This window comes from Chlorocebus sabaeus, chromosome 17 (genome assembly GCF_047675955.1).
Source record: "Chlorocebus sabaeus isolate Y175 chromosome 17, mChlSab1.0.hap1, whole genome shotgun sequence".
NCBI lineage: Eukaryota > Metazoa > Chordata > Mammalia > Primates > Cercopithecidae > Chlorocebus > Chlorocebus sabaeus.
This window is the reverse complement of record NC_132920.1, coordinates 14,397,524-14,418,500: the sequence shown is the minus strand read 5'-3', so window position 1 is coordinate 14,418,500 and position 20,977 is coordinate 14,397,524. Positions and strand designations below refer to the sequence as shown.

General features: G+C 43.1%; 1 long non-coding RNA gene across 8 annotated transcripts in view; it reads right to left on the bottom strand.

Annotated features, from left to right (window-relative positions):
• Positions 1 to 18,001, bottom strand: part of LOC119626792 (uncharacterized) — a 77,474-nt gene extending 59,473 nt beyond the window's left edge. For all 8 annotated transcript variants that reach the window (XR_012089037.1, XR_012089038.1, XR_012089036.1 and 5 more), the window contains exons 1-2: positions 17,591 to 18,001; positions 4,975 to 5,055 (exon numbers count right to left, since the gene is read on the bottom strand). This is a non-coding gene — a long non-coding RNA (uncharacterized lncRNA). The remainder of the gene's footprint in view (positions 1 to 4,974; positions 5,056 to 17,590) is intronic.
• Between the last annotated feature and the right edge of the window lie 2,976 nt (positions 18,002 to 20,977).

The following is a 20,977-nucleotide window of genomic DNA, read 5'->3' as shown; positions in this document are numbered from 1 at the left end:
GGTTCTTCAACACCTCCCTCTTTTCAGCTATCAGCCTTGTGCAAACAGCCACATGACCTAGAGAAAGACAGTGTGCTGGCTTGACAAACACAGCTTTGAGATAGGTTCACTGCACTCCACAAACTAATTGCATCTTCCTCACCCTGCTATAAAATGTTGTTGTTGACCAGCACAATAGCTCACTCCTGTAATCTCAGCACTTGGATGAGGCCAAGGCTGGAGGATCACTTGGGCTCAGGAGTTTGAGACCAGCTTGGAGAACATGGTGAGACTTTGTCTCTACTAAAAATAAAAATAAAAAATGAGCCTGTAGTCCCAGCTACTCAGGAGGCTGAGGTGGGAGGATCACTTGAGTCCAGGAGATTGAGGCTGCAGTAAGTGGTGACCATGCCACTGCACTTTAGCCTGGATGACAGAGTGAGACGGTCTCAAAAATACACAAACACATACACACACACACACACACACACACACACACACAGTCACCACTGAGCTTTAGGAAGCTGGGTGCAGTCCATTGACATTTTCATTCAGTAGCTCTTACTTGAATACTTGCTAGGCATAAGGTCCTGTGCTGCCTGCTGGGGAGATATCCTTGCGAAAGACCAACACATGGCACTTGAAGATAGATAGATGATAGATAGATAGATAGATAGATAGATAGATAGATAGATAGATAGACAAATAAAATACAATAGACTATTGGTCTGTTGATACATATTTAGGTCACGAGTGGCTTTCCCCCTCCCAGCACACCCAGCCCTAGATCAGTCAGTTGTCTTTTAGAGCTTACAAGGGAGGAAAAAAATATTTTTTCTACTGTTCTTCTAGATTCTTCAGCAGGGGTCTATAAATTGGGCTGACAAAAGACAGATTAGCAAGAGAAATACAAGCAGCAGTTTATTAACATGTGCATCCTGATTACACATGGAAGTACCCAGAGGTGAGTAACCCAAAGGAGTGGTTAGAACTTGGGCTTCCATACCACCTTAACATAAAACACAGGAAAAGGGGTTTGAGGCTTCTTGGGGAGGCAAGTTACGGGATGGTGACCAGGAAAAGTATGGTAGACAAGAGTTGTTTAGTAAGGTTTGTTATGTGGATTTAAAATAGTACCTTCTTCATTGATAAAAGTTGCTAAGAGTACTCCTTTTCCTGGTATGAGAGAGGGAGATATCTCTACAAATCTAAATTTCCTTTACTAAGGAAAACCATGTGCCTTGGTTTTAGACTTTTCCTGAGACTGCTGGTTCTCAGTGGCCTCCAGCTCAAAACAGTCCATATGCCAAAGAGGCGTATTTTGGGGTGGCATATTCTGGTACCTCTCAGGCTACTCCTCACACTATTTTCACTTGACTTCCTAGTCACCTCATCTGCTCTTCACCCTGGACACTAGAGAAAATGCTCTGGCTCTGTCATAACCGAAAGCACAAAGTTCTTTCTGTGCATTCCTCTGATCTAAACCATTGTGACAGATTAAAACTAGGCTTTGTACAATCTTTAGTTGATGACTCCTCTGAGTCCTGCCCCTCTGGAACATAGGCCAAGACAAGCAGCCAAAACATGTCTTCACCTTCTCTCTTAAGAGCTTCTTCCTGACTTCCTTGCATCTTGGACATATTTTAGTAATTTCTCAAAAAGTATTTGCAATGGTTAATTTTATGTGTCAACTAAACTAGGTTATTGTGCTCATTTGGTTGGTCAAGCACCAGTCCGGATGTTGCTGGGAAGGTGTTTTCTTTTAGATGTGATTAATATTTTAAATCAGTAGACTTTGAGCAAATTAATTTTTCTGCATAATTTAAATGAGCTCAGAGGACAGAGCATCAAGTCAAAGATGGTTATTCTCAAAGCTTAAAATCTAATGGAATTTATTCTGCTAGGTTTTGAACCTGCTCAGAACTTTTGAATCCCCTTTTCCTTCTGATTTCTCCTTTTTGGAATGGGCATGTCTGTCCTATACCTGTCCTAACATTTCTATCTTGCAAGTAAACTTGTCTGGTTTCATAGGCTCACAGCTAGAGAAAAATGTTGCTCCAGAATGAATCACACTGAGTGTCACACACACCTCATTTAGATGATATTTAAATGAGATTTTGAACTTAGAGTTGATACTAGAAGACATCAAGACTTCCAGGAGTGTTGGGTTTGGGTGAATGCATTTTGTATGTGAAAAGGATGATCCAGAGGCTGGTCTGTGACAGGCTGAATTATGTTCTCCTGACCCAAATTCATGTTTTGAAATCCTAACCCCAGTGCCTCAAAATGTGACTCTATTTGGAAACATAGTTGTTGCAAATATAATAATTAGTTAAGATGAGGTAATACTGGAGTAGGGTGAGTCCCTGATAACAATATGACTGGGTATCCTTATAAAAAGAAAAAATTTGGGCCAGGCGTGGTGGCTCATGCCTATAATTCCAGCACTCTTGGAGGCCAAGGCAGGTGGATCACCTGAGTTCAGGGGTTCGAGACCAACCTAGCCAACATGGTGAAATCCCATCTCTACCAAAAATATAAAAATGAGCTGAGCGTGGTGGCGTGTGCCTGCAGTTCCAGCTACTTGGGAGGCTGAGGCAGGAGAACCACTTGAACCTGGGAGGCAGAAGTTGTAGTGAGCTGACATAGTGCCACTGCACTCCAGCATGGGCAACAATGAGTGAGACTCTGTCTGAAAGAAAGAAGAAAGAAAGAAAGAAAGAAAGAAAGAAAGAAAGAGAGAGAGAGAGAGAGAGAGAGGGAGGGAGGGAGGGAGGGAGGGAGGGAGGAAGGAAGGAAGGAAGGAAGGAAGGAAAAATTTAGACACAGACACACACACACAGAGGAAAAACACCATGTGAAGGTTGGATTCATGCTGCCACGAGTCAAGGAACTACCAGACACCAGGAGGGAGGCCTGGAACACTAGATCCTTCCCTGGTGCCTTCAGATGGAGCATGGCCCTGCCAACATCTTGATCTTGGATTTCCAGCCTCCAGAACGATAAGACCGTAAATTTCTGGTTTTTTAAGCCTCTCAATTGGTGGTACTTTGTTATGACAGCTCCTGTAAACTCATAGAGTGTCCCTTCCTTGTCACCTCTGCATTGCACTCCCCACTGGATCAACACCTGGAAGCCCACTTTGTTGGAACCCTTATGTCACATAGGGGTGACAAGAAGGTCCTGCCTCTCAGCCCCAAGTTACCGGCCTTTCTGGATTTTGCGCCCTGCCATTAGCACAAATATTAGCATGCTTGTAACACAGACACATTAGGATTGCTCTAGCTCCAAGTCATAAAGCCCTCTTAAAAAAATTAAGCCAAAAAGCGTCAAGTGGCTTAAGCACATCAGCACCTGAAGTATAAGGATTTTATCCTATACTTTTCCTGCTGAAACACACATTGGTTTAAAAACAAAAGTGAAAGGGGAGAAAGCAGCCTCAAAACTTATCTTTGTGTTCACTGAAAATGTTGGCACTGTCAGGGCAAGGTTACACTGCAATGCTCAAGTGCATGTTCAGTTAACTGACTCTGAACAGAAGGATCCAGATTATTTCTTTCTTCAAATGGTTGCCTCTGATGAATTAGGAATACAGGATAACATAAGAAACACCAGTTTACGAGTTGAGGACCCGGGTTCACATTCTGACTGGATCTCTTACCAGCTGCATGATCTTAGATAAACGACTTGTCAAGCTCTTTGAGCATCATTTTTCTCATCTATGAATGAGAGGTAAAAATCCCTATCTCAGGGAGGTATAGACTTTCCCTTTCTTAGGCCTCTGATTCCTGGAATTGGGGGAGTATTTTAGCATGAAATATCCAAGTTATGCAGTGAGAATTCATCATTATTAACATGAGGAAGGGTTGTCTTATCAATGCTCCACCCTGAAGATGGGAAAAGACTACAGGGAGCCACCCACGGTTTCCCTTTGGGACCAGCAGTACCTGTCGTCTCCCAGGGGAGGGGTCATGTTTTGTGGAGTCTAGAGCTTAATTAACTTGGGAGGTCATTTTGAAGGAGTAGAACTCATAAATTCAAATACAAAAGGAGGTGCAGGGCTTGAAAGAGGCTTGTGTTAGCGACAGGCCCTGAAGCATGAGCTTCCTCAGCTGCAGAATAAACCTAAGCACGTCCCCTTTGGGATACAAGGAGAGTAGACTCAGGACCTTGGGCAGAAGAATGAGGAGGAAAAAGAGAGAAAGATTAAAATGATAATAATAAGAGGATTCTAGAACTCCCATCTGAAGCTGATTCAGTATGACTGGAGGGTCGATAAATGTCTGTATTCAGGATGTCTATAAATGACTGCTACTAGATTACATTTCTTCAAAAAAAATTTTTTCTGCTAACTGAGTAGACCTGAATGCCTGCTCAGATCTGAAAATAGTCTATCTTATTTTGTCCTAACGTGATGTTAAGGGTGGATTTCTTTTTATGAAACTCCCACGTGTAGTTGGGACCTGGCTTTAGTTCACGTGTGGCTCATCCCCAGTGGTCATACTGAACCTGGGCAGGCCTACCAAAAGCCTGTGATGGGGTTCAGGACACGCTCCCTTAAAATACAGCACCTTGGCATTTGGGAAAAGCACAGAAGCAGGAAGTTCACTTCTACCATGCCTTCTCCCTTCTCCCTTCTCCCTTGAAGCAGGTCATAAGACCTTATATGACAGGTGCCCTCCTTACTCCCAGAGAAAAGGAAGGAAGACACAGAAACACCAAGAAGAATATAGACAATCAGGCCTTGCTAAGCTCCCCCTCTCCCCCGTTTATTACCATGACATCATACTCCCTTTGTCCAATCACACTTTCATCAAATCTGAACATGAAAATACACAGGTTTCTCTGTTTGGGGGGTGGGTTTTCATTTTTGAAGTTTCCATGTCATGTAAAATTTATATTAAAGAAATGTGTATGTTTCACCCTTGTTAATTTGTCTTGTGTTACAGGGATCTAAGCCATAAGCCTAGGATAGATGAGGAAAAGATACTTCACCTGTTCGTCTGAAGGCTGAGCGATGGTTCTTATCAGACTGGAAGGAGCCATGCACCGAGAAGTTGACCCTGTAACAAAGCCCTGGAGGTGAGAAAGAAGGAGGAATTCAGAAATGCATTCAGCACATATTTATTAACATGTGCCTAAGTCCACAAGCACATATCAGAAGCCCTTGAGGCCAGTTATGTTTTAGAATTCAGAAATTTTCAGATTTTAGAAAGGCAATGTACATAAACCAAATATTACATAACATCCCTAGAGGGGTTGGAGGCAACACTTTGCAAATCAAACACGGTATTTCCACAGTCCTGTCTCAGCCAGATATATGAAGATTCACACTAAGTGGGATAAATGCAGCCTCACTTCACCTCATGTTTTGCCACCAAAGTGGTTACAAAAATTTTTGTGTTTGTAGAGGTTTGGGGATTTTAGAATTATGGATAGGGATTGTGGACCTGGGCCAGGTGCCGGGCAGTGTTCTGATGCTGGGGAAATAGCACTAACACGACCAGAGTAGAGGCCTGCGGGAGCTGGTAGGCTCTGAACGAGGGATGGTTCCCCAGTGGGGCCCTGGCAGATGCAGGTGCAATCTCCATGGGGAGAAGGGGAGGTTTTTAAAGGGAAAGAAAACAAAACAAAACAACAATAGAAATGGTGTTCCATTAAAGCTCTAGAAAACATTAGTGCATAAGCTTGAATGCTTTAAAAAATATCTCCAACAGAAAATCAACAGAGAATAGAGGCTCCCTCCCTCCTTCCTGTTAACAATAGGCAGCTCAGTGGCTCTGGTGACTGGAGGGCCATGGGCCTCAGCTGGAAGATGTGAGTGCCCAGCAGACTGGACGGGCACAGCTGATGCCCACCCGACAGAAGCAGACCCTGATGGAGAGAGACTCACTCTGAGTGGTGGTTTGTGACTGTGTGTTGGGATATGGGGGAGACAAAGGTACCCCTGGGACAGGTGGCCAGAATATTTCCTGGGGTCTATAACCTGTAGGAACCTGTAGGAACTGACATATACACATATGTCTATGCATGTGTGTTTATATATATATATTAACTATTGGGAGGAAGACTTTTCATCTATTCACTTAGTTTGGAGTGCTTGGGGGCCTGCAAATTAACTAGCAATAGACAAATTAGCAGAAGAAAAAAGGAAGTTTATTTACGCGTGCGTTGGACGTCACTAATGAGTAACTCACTGAATACCCAGTGGTAAAGGTTTATATACAGGTTGACTATCCTTTATTTGAAATGCTTGGGACTTAGAAGTGTTTCAGTTTTGGATTTTTTCAGATTTTGGAATGTTTGCATATGCATAATGAGATACCTTGGGAATCTCAGGCCTTATGTCTAAACACAAAATTCATTTATGTTTTCCATGCAACTTATACCCATAGACAGATGATAACTTCATACAGTGTTAAAAAGAATTTTGCACATGAACAAAGTTTGTGTTCCGTTCATATATGTGTCTGGAATTTTCCACTTGTGGCATCCTGTCAGTGCTCAAAAACTTTCTGATTTTTAGAGCCATTTGGATTTTGGATTAAGGATGCTCAATTTGTACCAATATAATAAAAAAGGGAGTAGCAGGAATTTACGGATTTGATGGGAAAATGTGTAAGGTGCTGTGAGTTTTTCTTTGTGCTAATGGGAAGGGGCAATTTGTCCACTTCCTGGAATTCGCAGGAAACCCCCTCAAAGCAGGGTTAATAGCAGCCTGTCGTTTTGAAAGACTCTTCGTTAGTCAGATAAGGAAAGTTCAGATAAGATTTTAAATATTTTCACCTCTAAACAATCTTTATGCCAAAGCTGCCATCCCTTCAATACATATATGCAGCACACACATACATATGTAAATATATATAGTATATAGGTATATACATACACGTATGATGTGCCTATATAATATATATTTATACACACACAGGATATTCTATACTTACACCGCTTACGGCAATTATTTTTAAAATCTCCCTCTGCTTTTTCTCTTGTTCACCTCTGTCCCCTCCCAAGATCCTGGCTTGCCCTCCTGAGGCCTGCAGGGTTAGGACCAGATCGAGGAGAAATGAGGAGGTTGCAAAGCGGCATGTGTAGACTGCGTGGTTTGCTGAGAGCCTTCAGTATGATGACAAGGTAATGCTAGGCTCTTAGGTTCGCCATGAATCTAAGTGCAAATCAGTTATGCTTGGCTCAAGCTCTTTACCCTCTAAGTAGATTTCCCAGGGAGTTTCAGAAACATCAGCACAGGAGGGATGAATTTTCTGAGAGTGTGTGCTCCTGCATTAGCGGGTATACGCAAGAGCCAGAGAAATCTGGGCTCTGACGTTCACTGGGCTCCCACTGGCTAGAAAAATCAGGGTCTAAACTCCAGTGAACATTCTCAAAAGAATCTAAGAACCTCGCTACCTCTTCCTACATTGTGTGGCCACTGTTGACTCTCTCCCACAGCACTCCCAGAAATTGTTCTGGATTTTTTTCTAGGAAACAGCTTAGGGACATTTCTCTTTCCCCTGTCCTCCTTGGGGACAGCATGTGTGGACCACTCCCCACCGGTTGGCATCTCAGCCCAGCCCCTTCGCTTCATTTCTGCTTCTGCAGAGAGTTTCCCACAAAATTTTCCCACAAAGTTTTTTGTTAGCGTTTATCGAGGATTTCACCAGCAAAGCAAAAGCCTCTGCCTGCAGGCTGATTGGTTGGTCATGAAAGAAAAGGTGAAGACATTTCTGATGAACGGTCCCATTTGAGAAGGGAAAAGCAGCCCTGTGGCCAAGTCCCCTGTGAGTGTTTTGGTTCGCCTAGTAGACCGCTTCTGCCAGTGTTTATCCAGCACAGGGAAGGTGCTTTGAATAGATGTCTTTGCTGACACGGAACCCTTTGCTTTGTGAATAGGGCGATTACTAAACAATGAAGCTATTACATTAGGAGCAGGAGCTGGCTGGAGCCAACAAATCTCCTCTACGTTTACAGAGCTATAATTATCCAGAGTTTTAAAACACAATGGTATCTGCTGAGAGGGAACATCTGGGAGGGAACCAAGCCATCCCAATTAAAGGACTGATGCACAGCCCCATGGATTGGATGACTCCACATTAATGGGGTGGTGATTTTTTTAGATGTCACTCAAGTTAACACATGTGCTGAAAGGTTTGAGCAGAACAAATGTGCAGGGGGAAAAATCAGATCAAGAAGAGAGATCTGTTTCATAAGAACATCTACAAATTGGTTGCAGAAAGCATTCCAGGCTGCTGTTATGAACACTAATCAAGAGAAAAATGTTTCATGAGGTTTTTCCCATATGAAAATAAAAGCTTTTTCCACTTGCCATTTCATTTCAAAATAAATTCTTTTAACCTCCAGAGGACCCCGCATGACAGAGTGGGGTGGGAGGACGGCATTGCGGGGAGGTCTGAGTGACTCGGGGTTATGGGGCTGTGCCGGCACTTAGGCTCACCATAAAGATTAGGGGAAATCAGTTGTTATGAGAGATTGGAGACTCGATCCTATAAATAGATTTGGCCCAGATAGTAGCATTGGACTCTGCTTTGCCAGTGAAGGTTACAGTATGAGCTCCGCCATAACCATCTGTCCTAAAATGGGTACGGGCCACATGCTTAGGGCTCCTGAGCACTTCGAGACCCACAATCTAAATCAAGGGTCTATTCCACCTGTTACGTAAGTTGAGGGCAATTCTTCCAGGTAAAAAGAGAAAACTAAAAGAATGGTTATGAGGGCAGTAACAAAATCAGACAAAAGAATCTCTCATTCATCATCTTATACCTCTGGGAATGTTTGCTCTAATGGAGTGAGAGTTCCATCGGGGGCGGGGAGGGGGGCCACCATGGGGGATTATTTCTTCAATTATGCTTCCTTCCCATCTGTTTGGGGGCACGGCAGCAGCATCACACAGGGGCTCAGCTCAGTTCTGAAGGCAGAATCCGGGAAATGATTTGGGTCATCGCAGGCTATACCGCAGAGCCCACAGTAGGCTAAAGCAGGAAAGTGGGGTGCTTGCCAGGTTTTTCCCAAGCTGTCCTTTTCTGGCCCTTTGCTGATGCTCCTGCTGCAGTGGAGTCCCTCCCCACTTTCAGAGCCCTGTTGGTCCCCATTCTGATTGTTTCCCACAGAAGTACACTAAAACATGCTGTCAGAGCACTTGCTAGCTTTCACTTACTCCAAGGGGAGAAAACGTTTAAGTCTCTTTATCAACTTTCCCATAAGTATTTGCATGATGATTGCTGCAAAAGCAGTATTATAACAACATAAAAAATTAATAATTAAAACAGTTACCAATGAACCCACCACCCTACTACCATTTGAGTACCCCTAAGCCCATTTGTTCACTGAGCCTTCACCTGCTTTTTCCATTCTGCTTTGTTAAATATTTGCCTATTTCTAAGTTTTACTATGGAAGATAATACCACCATCAACACGTGCATTCTTTTTAACCTTCTGTGAAAGATCTCTCCAGAAATCTGGACCGATGCACAGTACCGTGAACTGAATTGTGCCAAAATTCATACATTGAAGTGTTAACCCCCTGTATTTGGAGATAGGGATGTTAGAGAGGTAATTCAGGTTAAATGAGGTCAGAAGAGTGCAGCCTAAATCCTTATGACTGGTGTTCTTATAAAAAGAGAAGGAGAAAGCAGAGCTCTCTCTCTTCCTCCATGTACACAGAAGAAAGGTCACTTGAAGACACAGAGAGAAGGCGGCCATCTGCAAACCAAGGAAAAGGCCTCAGGAGAAATCAAATCTGCAATGCCTTGGTCTTGGACTTAACAGCCCCCAGAACTGTGAGAAAATAAACGTCTGTTGTTTAAGCCTCCCAGTCTGTGGCATTTTGTTATGGTAGCCCGAGTAGATGAATATATACAGTGTTGGGGTTGAAAGGTGAAGAAGAGAAAAGCAGCCTTTGACATTAGGAGCAGGCCTGGCCCTCACAGCTAGCCCATGTGTTCTCCTGCTGAACACAAACAATTTCACAGAACTCTAACATCAGACAAGGCCACTCTGAGGCCACGAAGGATCAGGACAAGAAAAAGACCACTCCACAATCATGTCTGAATCCAGACAAATGCACAAACCACAAAAATGACCCAAGCATCTTCCTATACTGGATAAATGAATGACTGCCACAGCTTCCTTACCCATTTTAAGCTTTAGCCTTGCTCTAGTTTTTTCACCTTCTAGATTAGATTTATTCATAGAATTACTCTCACTTCCTGAGAGCATCCAATCCAGAACAAAGCCCCACTTCCTTAAATCTTTCCCCTAAACACCTAATATGAGCCAAAATCCTATCACAAGTCCTTCCTAAGCTCCGACTGAGCAACTCTGTGGTTCATTGTAAGCATTAAACCCAGCTTAGCGTGTGTATATTTCTGGTGGTCACTGGCTGAACAACGTTATCAGTGATGTGAGTGTTTTTGTGGTTTTTAATAAGCATTTAACATTGTATCAAAGAAGCTAATCAATTTTGATTGCTTTCAAAATTTTACACAACCCAACCAGCAACTTAAGTGTTAGGGTCTTTTTCAATTAAGTGGACAGTATAAACTGAATCTTGTTTCAATATGTATGTTTTATTGCTTTGTAGGCTAATCATTTTCCCAGGTTTTTAATATTTCTCCTCTACTATTATTTCCTTTTATCTGTCACCAGTGTGATATTCAATGATGAAAAAATAATTTTTGTCTCCTAGTAAAAATATTTCGCAAGTTTCCTGGAATGTGAGCAAGGTATTTGAAGGGTTGTAGTATTGTAAGAGTGTTTTTCACTCCTGCTTCTGAAATGAAACTCATGGCCTGGGATTTAGGGTCCTCATAATAGAAACAGCATTGCATGTGCACACACACAACAAAAATGGGGGAACACTCGGCAATTACAATCCTCATTTCTGTAACTTGTCATGTTGTCATAGCTGGTGGTTATAACCTCTTTCTTCTACTACCCATTCTGTATTTCCCTTGCCTTCAATAAGCGCCTCAGATGGTCACAAATCTTCATTTCTAAAGAGTTTGAGCCAATGTCCTTCCTGGCTTGGGTTGTTACAGTTTTCCATTGGCCTTAATCATAGGGCTTGGTAATATTAAGAGGTGCCCTAAGGGATCTCCTGTAGTCCAGAAATACTCTTCCCTACCTCTGTTGTGGAGTAGTAGTACAATTTCTCCTTGGTAGTCAGAGTCAGTCACCCTAACCAGCACAGTAACTCCTTTCTTTGTCTGTTGATTCAGAGGAATGAGGAGTCCAAAGTGGTTTCATGACAGTCTTGACTTCCAGTTCAGTGGAAGCACTGCTATGTCTCCCTGTGGAAGTATTCTTCCGTCTAGAACAAAGACCTGTGGGCCAGCAGAGCATGAAGTCATGGGAACAAAAAGCAAAATTTACTAGTGGGTAACCAGGAGAAATAGTGAGTGGTAGAACCCCATTTCAACCCCTTGATTCCTGGACCTGTGAGTTTCTGGCTATAGGAGAAACAGCATCATAGATTAAATGCTGATTCAGAGCATATATAGTCTTATAGAGAACCTTGTCCTAACCCTGCAAGGTAGTGACACTTAGCTGGCACTAGACTGAGTCTTCAAAAGTCCATTTCACTGTTCTATCAAGCCAGCTGCTTCAGGATGATGGGGAACATGGTAAGACCAGTGAAATCCATGAGCATGAGCCCACTGCCACACTTCATTTGCTGTGGAGTTCTTTGGTCAAAAGTAATGCTGTGTGGAATACCATGAGGGTGGATAAGGCATTCTGTGAGTTCATGAATGGTGGTTTTGGCAGAAGCACTGCAGGCAAGGAAGGCAAATTCATATCCAGAGTAAGTGTCTATTCCACTAAGGACAAGATGCTGTCCCTTCCCTGACAGAAGTGGTCCAATGTAATCAACTGCAAACAGGTAGCTGGTTGATCATCTGGGGAATGTTGCCATATTAGGGGCTCAGCACTGTTCTCTGAGGCTGGCAGATCGGGCAGTTGGCAGTGGCCATAGCCAGGTCAGCACTGGTGAGTGGGAAGTCCATGTTGCTGGGCCAAGGCATAATCTTCATCCCTGCCATAATGGAAGCTTTGTTCACGAACCCATTGGGCGATGACAGGGATGGCTGGGGAAAGAGGCTAACTAATATCCACAGAATCGGTCATTCTGTCCACTTGACTATTAAAATCCTCTTCTACTGAGGTCACCTTTTGGCAAACATTCACATGGGACATAATTATGTTGATTTTTTTTCCCATTCAGAGAGGTCTACCTACATATCTCTTCCCCAAATTTCTTTGTCACCAGTTTTCCAGTGGAGCTCTTTCTACATCCCTGACCATCCGGGCAAACTACTGCTCACAGCTCATAAATGAGGATAAACAAATGTCAACCCATTTCTCTTTCCAAGCAAAGTGAACAACAAGGTGCATTACTCAAAATTCTGCCCACTGGAAGGAATTGCTTTCACCACCATCCTTCAGAGATGTCCCAGAAAGGGGCGGTAGCGCTGCAGCTGTCTACCTTCAGGTGGTGCCTGCATGTTGTGCACAACCATCTGTAAACTAAGCCTAAGTCTTCTCTTCCTCTGTCACTGATCATAGGAAACTCCTCATGAGACTGGGAGAGATAAGGCAGTGTAGCAGGAGGGGGAACCATGAGCATCTGTGTCACTTCTTCATGTAACTCACTTGTGCCTGCAGGACCTGTTCAGTCCCAATCAGTCGAATCACTTCCATTTGATGATGGAGTGCTCCTGTGCACACCTGATGTTATAACTTGCTGGGTAAGAAAACACCCAGTTCATGATGGGCAGCTCAGGTTGCATGGTAACACGGTAACCCATAGTTAAGCATTTAGTCTTTACTAAGGCTCAGCAGCAGGCCAAAAGCTGTTTCTCAAAAGGAGAGTAGTTATCTGTGGAGATTGGCAGGGCTTTGCTCCCAAATCCAAAGGCCTGCATTGCAGTTCACCCACAGATGCCTGACAAAGGCTCCAAACAGCATCCCTATGTGCCACTGACACTCTAAGCTTGGCCCTGCTGGATCTTATGGCCCAAGCAGCAGAGCAGTTTGCACAGCAGCCTGGCCTGTTACGAGTCCTCTCTTGTTCTGGGACCCACTCAATATTAGCAGCTTTTTGATCACAGTAACACACCCAAATGAAGAATATGTTGCCTCCAAAATCTGAAGAAGCCCGGTAGGCATTGTGCTTCTCTTTTGGTTGTAGGAGGGACCAGATGGAACAACTTAGCCTTCCCTTAGAAGGGATATCTCAATAAGCTTCACAACATTGGATGCCTAAAACTTTCACTAAGGAGAGGGCCCCTGAAGTTTGTTGGATTTATTTCCCACCTTCTTACGTGCAAATTTCTTACCAATAGGTCTAAAGTAGTTACTGCTTCTTGCTCACTAGGTCCAATCAACATAATGTCATTAATCGCATGGACCAATGTAATACCTTGTGAAAGTGATTGAGACTCCCATGAATTAGATTATAATACAATGCTGGAGAGAGTTAGTATAACCCTGAGATAGAGCAGTAAAGGTGTATTGCTGGCCTTGCAGTGAAAGAAAACTGCTGTTGGTAGTCTTTATTGACAGATATGAAGAAAAAGGCATTCGTCAAATCAATAGTTGCCTATCAGGTTTCAGAGAATATGCTAATTTGCTCAAGCAATGAAACCACATCTGGTACAGCAGCTGCAAGGGGAGTCACCACCTGGTTAAGCTTATGATAATTCACGTCATTCTGCAAGATCCAACCATCTTTTACATAGGTCAAATAGGCAAGATGAATGGGAACGTGGTGGAAATCACCACCCCTGCATTTTTCAAATCTCCGATGCTGTCACTAATCTCTGAAATCCCTTCAGGGATGCAGTATTGCCTTTGGCTTACTATTTTCCTATATAAGGGCAGTTCTAGTGGCTTCCTCTTGGCCTTTCCCACCATAATAGTCCTTATCCCACAGATTAGGTAACCCATGTGGGGATTCTGCCTGCTGCTGAGTATATCTATTCCAATTATGCATTCCAGAACTGGGGAAATAACCACAGAATGGCTTCTGAGACCCACTGGGTCAATGGGACACAGACCTGAGCTAAAACTCCACGAGTCATCTCACCTCCATAAGCCCCTACTCTGGCTAGTGGACCAAATGATGGTCCCTGTCTCCTAGATTCCATGTCAGTTCAGACCCTTTGTCTGGTAGTACCCAAAAGATCTGATTATTTCCTTTTCCTCAAGGCACACTTACCCTGGTAAAAGGCTGTAGGTCCCTTTGGGGAGGCTTGGGGAAAAGTAACAGTATAAATTATTGGCAGTGTACCAGGGTCCTTCATCAAGGGGACCCAGTTTCCTTTTCATTCAAGGGGTTCTGGCTCTGTAAACTGGCTTAAGTCTGGGAATTCATTTAGGCACCATGATTCCCCACTTTTATTATTCAAGATAGACTTTTGCTCACTTGAACGTTGCTGTTTACACAGATCAATTAACAATTTAGTAGGCTTTCTATCTGCTTCACTTCTGAAAACATCATGATCAACTAGCTAATGCCATCGGTCTGGAAGCCAGGCTATTCTGATTGCTGCTTTGACTCTACTGTCCCTTAAGGTAACCACACTCACTTTGCCTTTGGTGATTAAGAGCTGCCACATGGCTCCTGCCACCCTAGGATCCAATCACTCCATTGCATTTAGGTTTCCCAGCTCAGTGACTGCGGATCCCACTGTAAAGTCTCACCTACAGAGAAGAGTGATCATGGATTTTTTCAAGGATACCAGGGATTCCCTCACAAAATTATGTCTCACAATTGTGGTGAAAAATATATCTTCTGGACTCTCCCTGGGTGAGGGGGAAGATACTAAATGACAAATCCCCTCTAACATTTCAATCTCCCTAAGCCTTTGAATCTCTTCCTCTATATTAAACCAGGGCAGTTCTAGTATTTTGAACACACTCAATATTGCCCACCTTTTGGTCCATGTTTCAGCCAACCAACCAAATTTAGTCCCTTTGTGTTGCTATGAAGGAATATTTAAGGCTGGATACTTTATAAAGAAAAGAGGCTTCTTTGGCTCATGGTTCTGCAGGCTGTACAAGAAGCATGATGCCAGCATCTGCATCTAGTGAGGGCCACAGGCTGCTTCCACTCATGGCAAAAGGTGAAGGGGAGCTGGTGTGTACAGAGATCACATGGCAAGAAAGAAAGGTGGTAGGAAGGGAGGTACTGGGCTCTCTCAACCAACCAGCTCTTGTAGGAACAAATAGAGCAAGAATTCACTCACTCTTGCAAGAATGGCACCAAGTCATTCCTGAGAGATCTGCCCCCTGAACCAACACCTCCTACTGTTCCCCACCTCCAACATTGGGAATCAAATTTCAACATGAGATTTGGAGGGAACAAGCAAACTAAAGTATAGCACAAACAATTAGAGCCATTTCTAACTGCCTGAGCTGCAATGTTAAATACAGAATCTCGGCTTAGTGAGTCCATATCAATGAATTCCACCTAATCCAACTTTATATTCCTCCTGCCATTATCCCACACCCTCAATATCCACTCCCACACGTTTCCCAGATTTCTATCTGTATAAATTAGAAAATTCCAGTAGTTCTTTTGAACTGTAGTACACTTTCTTGTGAGTTACATTTTGTACCTTACCTTTAGGAGCCTACTAGGACTTGAATCAAATTGTGGGTCTAGAAGCAAAGAGGGGTGATAGAAATGGGTCTTGAGGAGAATCATTGTCTAGCATGTGATCTACCTCAGAGGAGGTCATTACAGTTTTCTAGGACAATGCAGGTTTAATCCCATCAGATGAGAGGTGAGGGGCTGAAGAGTCCACTACCACTGGGAGTGGGAAGGTGGCTTCCACAAAGGATAGAGCGGCCTCTTCCACTGGCAAATATTTATCAGATTCCAGGGGCTTGATTTCCCCAGTTTCATCAGGTCTTCCCACATATCCCCATTCCAACTATCAAAGTGTATATCTTCCTCACTTCAACGTTAGACTTCCTGTGAGGCTGAGAGTTTAACCTGTGCAGTAATTCAGCCAGTCTCAGGATAAGATTCTGTGTTTGATTTTAGCAATCATAGCCCTGCTGCTAAAAGCAATAATGATATTTCAGGGCACACATAGAAGATTTCAGGTTTTGTACATGGGGCTTAAACTGAAGATTCAAATCCCTGAGCTCATCCTTTTCTTTCCCCACTTTGTCCAGTGACATTTGGATCAACCAGCCAATCTCATTATACTTGTTAGTTTGCAAAAAAAAAAAAAAAAAAAAAAAAGTGTTCGTAAGTATATACATAGCCCCCACAACCACCCCCAGCTCCTTGCTTCTTGTAAGAGGTTGCTAAGGAGTATCCAACGGTGGTATTTTACATATCTCTATTGTAAGATCATGCCATGGACTACCAGTGCTCTCATTACTACTAAAAATAAAGTCATAAGCATCTTTAAATCTAATCAGGTTAGAGAGCCAATTCCAGAAACCGCAGAACCAATTCAGAAAACTCATCGTTAACATTCCTTTTTTTTCTTTTTAATTTAATTTAATTTAATTTTTTGAGACAGGGTCTCATTCTATTGCCCAGGCTATAGTGCAGTGGTGCTATCGCAGCTCACTGCAGCTTCAGCTGCCTGGGCTCAAGCAATTTTCTCACTTCAGCCTTCTGAGTAGCTAGGACCATAGACATACTACCCTATGCCTGACTGGTTTTTTCTTTTTTTATTTTTCGTAGAGATGAGGTCTCACTATGTTACCCAGGCTGCTCTCAAACTCCTGGGCTCAGGCGATCGTCCTACCTTGGCCTCCCAAAATGATGGGATTACAGGCACAAACCACAGCACCTAGACTTCATCCTTAACATTCTGTTTCTCTAGAACTATAAAGGAAGTGGGGATAGTCATACGACATTGCACATGTACTAAATGCACTGAATTGTACACTTAAAAATGTTTAAAATATTAATTTTACGTGTATTTTACCACAATATATAAATAAAAAAAAAAACAGTTACAAAAAAGGAAAAGAAATAACCCAGGCCTGAATGAAGGTAGGCAAGGGCAAAAAGACCCCCAATTCAGAGTTTAACTCAACAGGAAGTGCTGATCAATTTGATGGTTGAATAAGGATAAAAGCTCAGAGTTTTAGAGTTTTAAGAAATAAAATATGAGTCTAAGGTTTTCTATCTGTAACTTTACATTCATCTTTCTTCTAGGATTTAGTCAAAAGTCTTTTCAACTTTTGGACCAATGATTCTATGCTAATTTGCACTTTCAACTGAACATTCATACTGTAATTTTGTCCCAGGCAGAATTAAAGTAAAGATTCAAGATCTGGGCTTGAATCTTTACCTACTTACCAAGATATACCTACTTCTTCCGGGGACAACATTCATGATTCTTAAAGATTTCACAAGCGTGCTTTCTAAAGTAAATTATAAATAGTGCCAAAGAATTTGCTTCACTACATGCCTATAGGGTGGTGAATCAGGCTTAACTCTTCCTCCCCCACCCCCATTTCCCCATTCACATCTCACCTGACGTCTTCCTTTGACCTACTTTTTCAGAAATCAAAGAAGTAATCTTAGGTGGTGATTTGAAGTCCCACAGCCATTGGTACTTACTCCTCTTAAGCTACTCTGCTTTCTGTTCCTTCTGTCTACTGTCCAGGGTAAGTGGCTGGAAGTAGTAAGGGGTCAATGCCAAGTGAAATCCTCTGGCATTTTCTTCTGACATCCAGGAATCTGCAAAGTGAGTTTGCTGGGAGCGTCCAGTGTTTTCAGCTTAACGTTAGGTGTACTTTCTGTCTTCAGCACAAATTGTTTCCAAATGCCTGTGGGTTGCAATATGATTTTCCCATCTTGAAAATCTATTAAAAAGGAAGAGATTCTTCACTTCTCCCCACCCCACCTCCAGGCACTGCAGATGGCGATTAACACCCTACACAGCCCCTCCCCGTAGCATCATCAATTTTTTGCCTGCATTGCATCTACTTCACAGTTCGAGACATGCCAAATCACACACGTTCTAAGTACTTGTTGCTAGCAACAAATCTCTCTTCCTCAGTGGCCAAGCAGACTATATTTGGAATGTCAGAGCACCTAGCCCTTCCCTGGCTCACTTCCTTTAGCTGAGAAGTCTCCAAGCCTTAAAGTAACCTCACCCATGTTTCCTTGGGTTCTGCTTGTTGAAGGAACTCTTTGGATGAACTCGGCAAAACACAAAGTGACAACAAAACAGAGAAACAATCAGATTCTTTTCCATGAATTCCTTTTCTGTAAAAGTGAGTGTTATTAATCCCTACCTTATGGAACAATTGTGAATGTATTTAATGAGCTCATCAAAATATACATACATATATATATATATAGAGAGAGAGAGAGAGAGAGTCTCACTCTGTTGCCCAGGCTGGAGTGCAGTGGCACAATCTTGGCTCGCTGCAACCTCCATCGTCTCACAGGTTCAAGCAATTCTCCTGCCTCAGCCTCCCAAGTAGCTGGGATTACAGGTGCTCACCACCAAGCCCAGCTAATTTTTTTTTTTTTCTTTTTGGAGACAGAATCTCGTTCTGTTGCCCAGGCTGGAGTGCAATGGGGCAATCTTGGCTCACTGAAACCTCCGTCTCCTGGGTTCAAGCTTCCTGCCTCAGCCTCCCGAGTAGCTGGGACTACAGGCAAATGCTGCCAAATCAGGCTAATTTTTTTGTATTTTAATAGAGATGGGGTTTCACCGGGTTGCCCAGGCTGGTCTTGAACTCCTGAACTCAGGCAATCCACCTCCCTCGGCCTCCCAAAGTGCTAAGATTCCAGGCATGAGCCACCGTGCCCGGCCTAATTTTTGTATTTTTAGTAGAGACCGGGTTTTGCCATGTTGGTCAGGCTGGTCTCACACTCCTGACCTCAGGGGATCTGCCGACCTTGGCATCCCAAAGTCCAAAGTGCTGGGATTACAGGTGTGAGCCACCGCGCCCGGCCTGAGCTCATCAAAATATTAAAACTAGTCCATCTTTAATGGCAGTGTAGACCTAGCACATGGCTGGGAGTGTATAACTGCCAGGTGTTTCTCTTTTTCTCACTGTTTCTCTCTCTTTTTTATTGAGGTAAAATTCACATAACATAAACCAAATCATTTTAAAGTGAACAATTAAATGGCATTTTGTACTTTCCTTTTTTTTTTTTTTTTTTTTTTTTTGAGACGGAGTCTCGCTCTGTCTCCGGGGCTGGAGTGCAGTGGCCGGATCTCAGCTCACTGCAAGCTCCGCCTCCCGGGTTTACGCCATTCTCCTGCCTCAGCCTCCCGAGTAGCTGGGACTACAGGCGCCCGCCACCTCGCCCGGCTAGTTTTTTGTATTTTTTTTAGTACAGACGGGGTTTCACGGTGTTAGCCAGGATGGTCTCGATCTCCTGACCTCGTGATCCACCCGTCTCGGCCTCCCAAAGTGCTGGGATTACAGGCTTGAGCCACCGCGCCCGGCCGCATTTTGTACTTTCAGTGTTGTACAATCACATCTCTATCTAGTTCCTAAATATTTCCATCCCCTCCAAAAGGAAACGCATCCCCATTAACCACTCTCCATTTCCCTCTCCTGAGCCTTCACAAACAACATTCGACTTCCTGTCTCCGTACCTGTTTTGGTTATTTTATTTAAATGGATTTATATGTGTCTGGCTCCATTCTCTTAGTGTAATATTTTTTAAGTTTTTCCATATTGTAACACGTTTTGGTAATTTATTTCTTGTTATATCTGAACAATCTTCTGTTGTATGGATATACCACAATTTGTTATCTATTTATCTGTTGATGAACATTTGTGCTGTTTCACCCTTTGATGTTTGTAAATTATAAATAGGGCTGCCATGAACACACATGTACATGTATTGGTTTGAGTACCTGTTTTCAATTCTTTTGAGTATATAACTGGGAGTGAAATTGGTATTCACCCTTTTTTTTCTTCTCTTAATGATCTCATGTCTGCATGAGCCTTAATGATGCGCTGTTTTAAAATTCCTGACGTTGTTTGTCACTAGTTCATTTGTCTCTAGTTTAACTGACCAATCTTGACAGCAATTTTTCACTTTTATTAGTATTTTAGGGAATCTGCCTGTGGTTTTGAGAACCTTGTCTGCTTATACATTTGAATTAGTGATAATGATTGCTTTCTCTTTGGATTTGTTTCGCCACTCCTTTGGTAATGTCTGGAGAGGGCTGCTTAACTGACATGATCGAGGCTCCATTTGTGTGTCCTGGGACCCCTCATCAGGCCTGTGCACTCCCAGACTGGAACCTGCATCTTTGTCCAAGGGCCATCCCTAGGCTGCCTGAACTTACTTAGCCTATGGGCACAGTGGGCTGGAGGTGCGTGGGAACTAATAGCCTCTGGAGGAGACCTTTAACTAAAGAGCAAAGGCTGTCAGGGTGTAAATACCCTTCTTGCCCTTCGGCTGGGATAATTCTGAAGCATATTTTACTTAGTTTTCTAGAGTTCTTCTTGGTAATTAATGCAATCAAGCTCCAGTCTCCTGCTGTGATGACTGCCTTCATAACACACCCTTTATTATTTATCTGTCTTCCCTCCATATCTCACTTCCTACCTGTTCCTACTTGTCTGTTTCCCTGTGAGGGACTGAATTGTGAGCCCCTCGAATTCAACATATGAAGCCCCTAAATTTATTTGTTCGAGTCTGAAGTCAAGGTACCTAAGAGTGTGGCTTTATTTGGAGATACAGCTTGAAAGAGGTGATGAAATTAAAATGAGATCATGAAGGTGCACCCTAATCCACTATGACTGGTGTCCTTATAAGAAGAGATTAGGACGCAGACACACACAGAGGGAATCCCATGGGCAGACACAGGGAGAACACAGACATCTGCAAGCCAAGGGCAGGGGCCTCAGAAGAAACCAAACCTGCTGACTCCTTGATCTCAGATTTCAGCCTCAAGAACTGTGAGAAAAAAAAAATTTCTGTTGTTTAAGCCACCTAGCCTGTGATACTTTGTTACGGCAGCCCAAG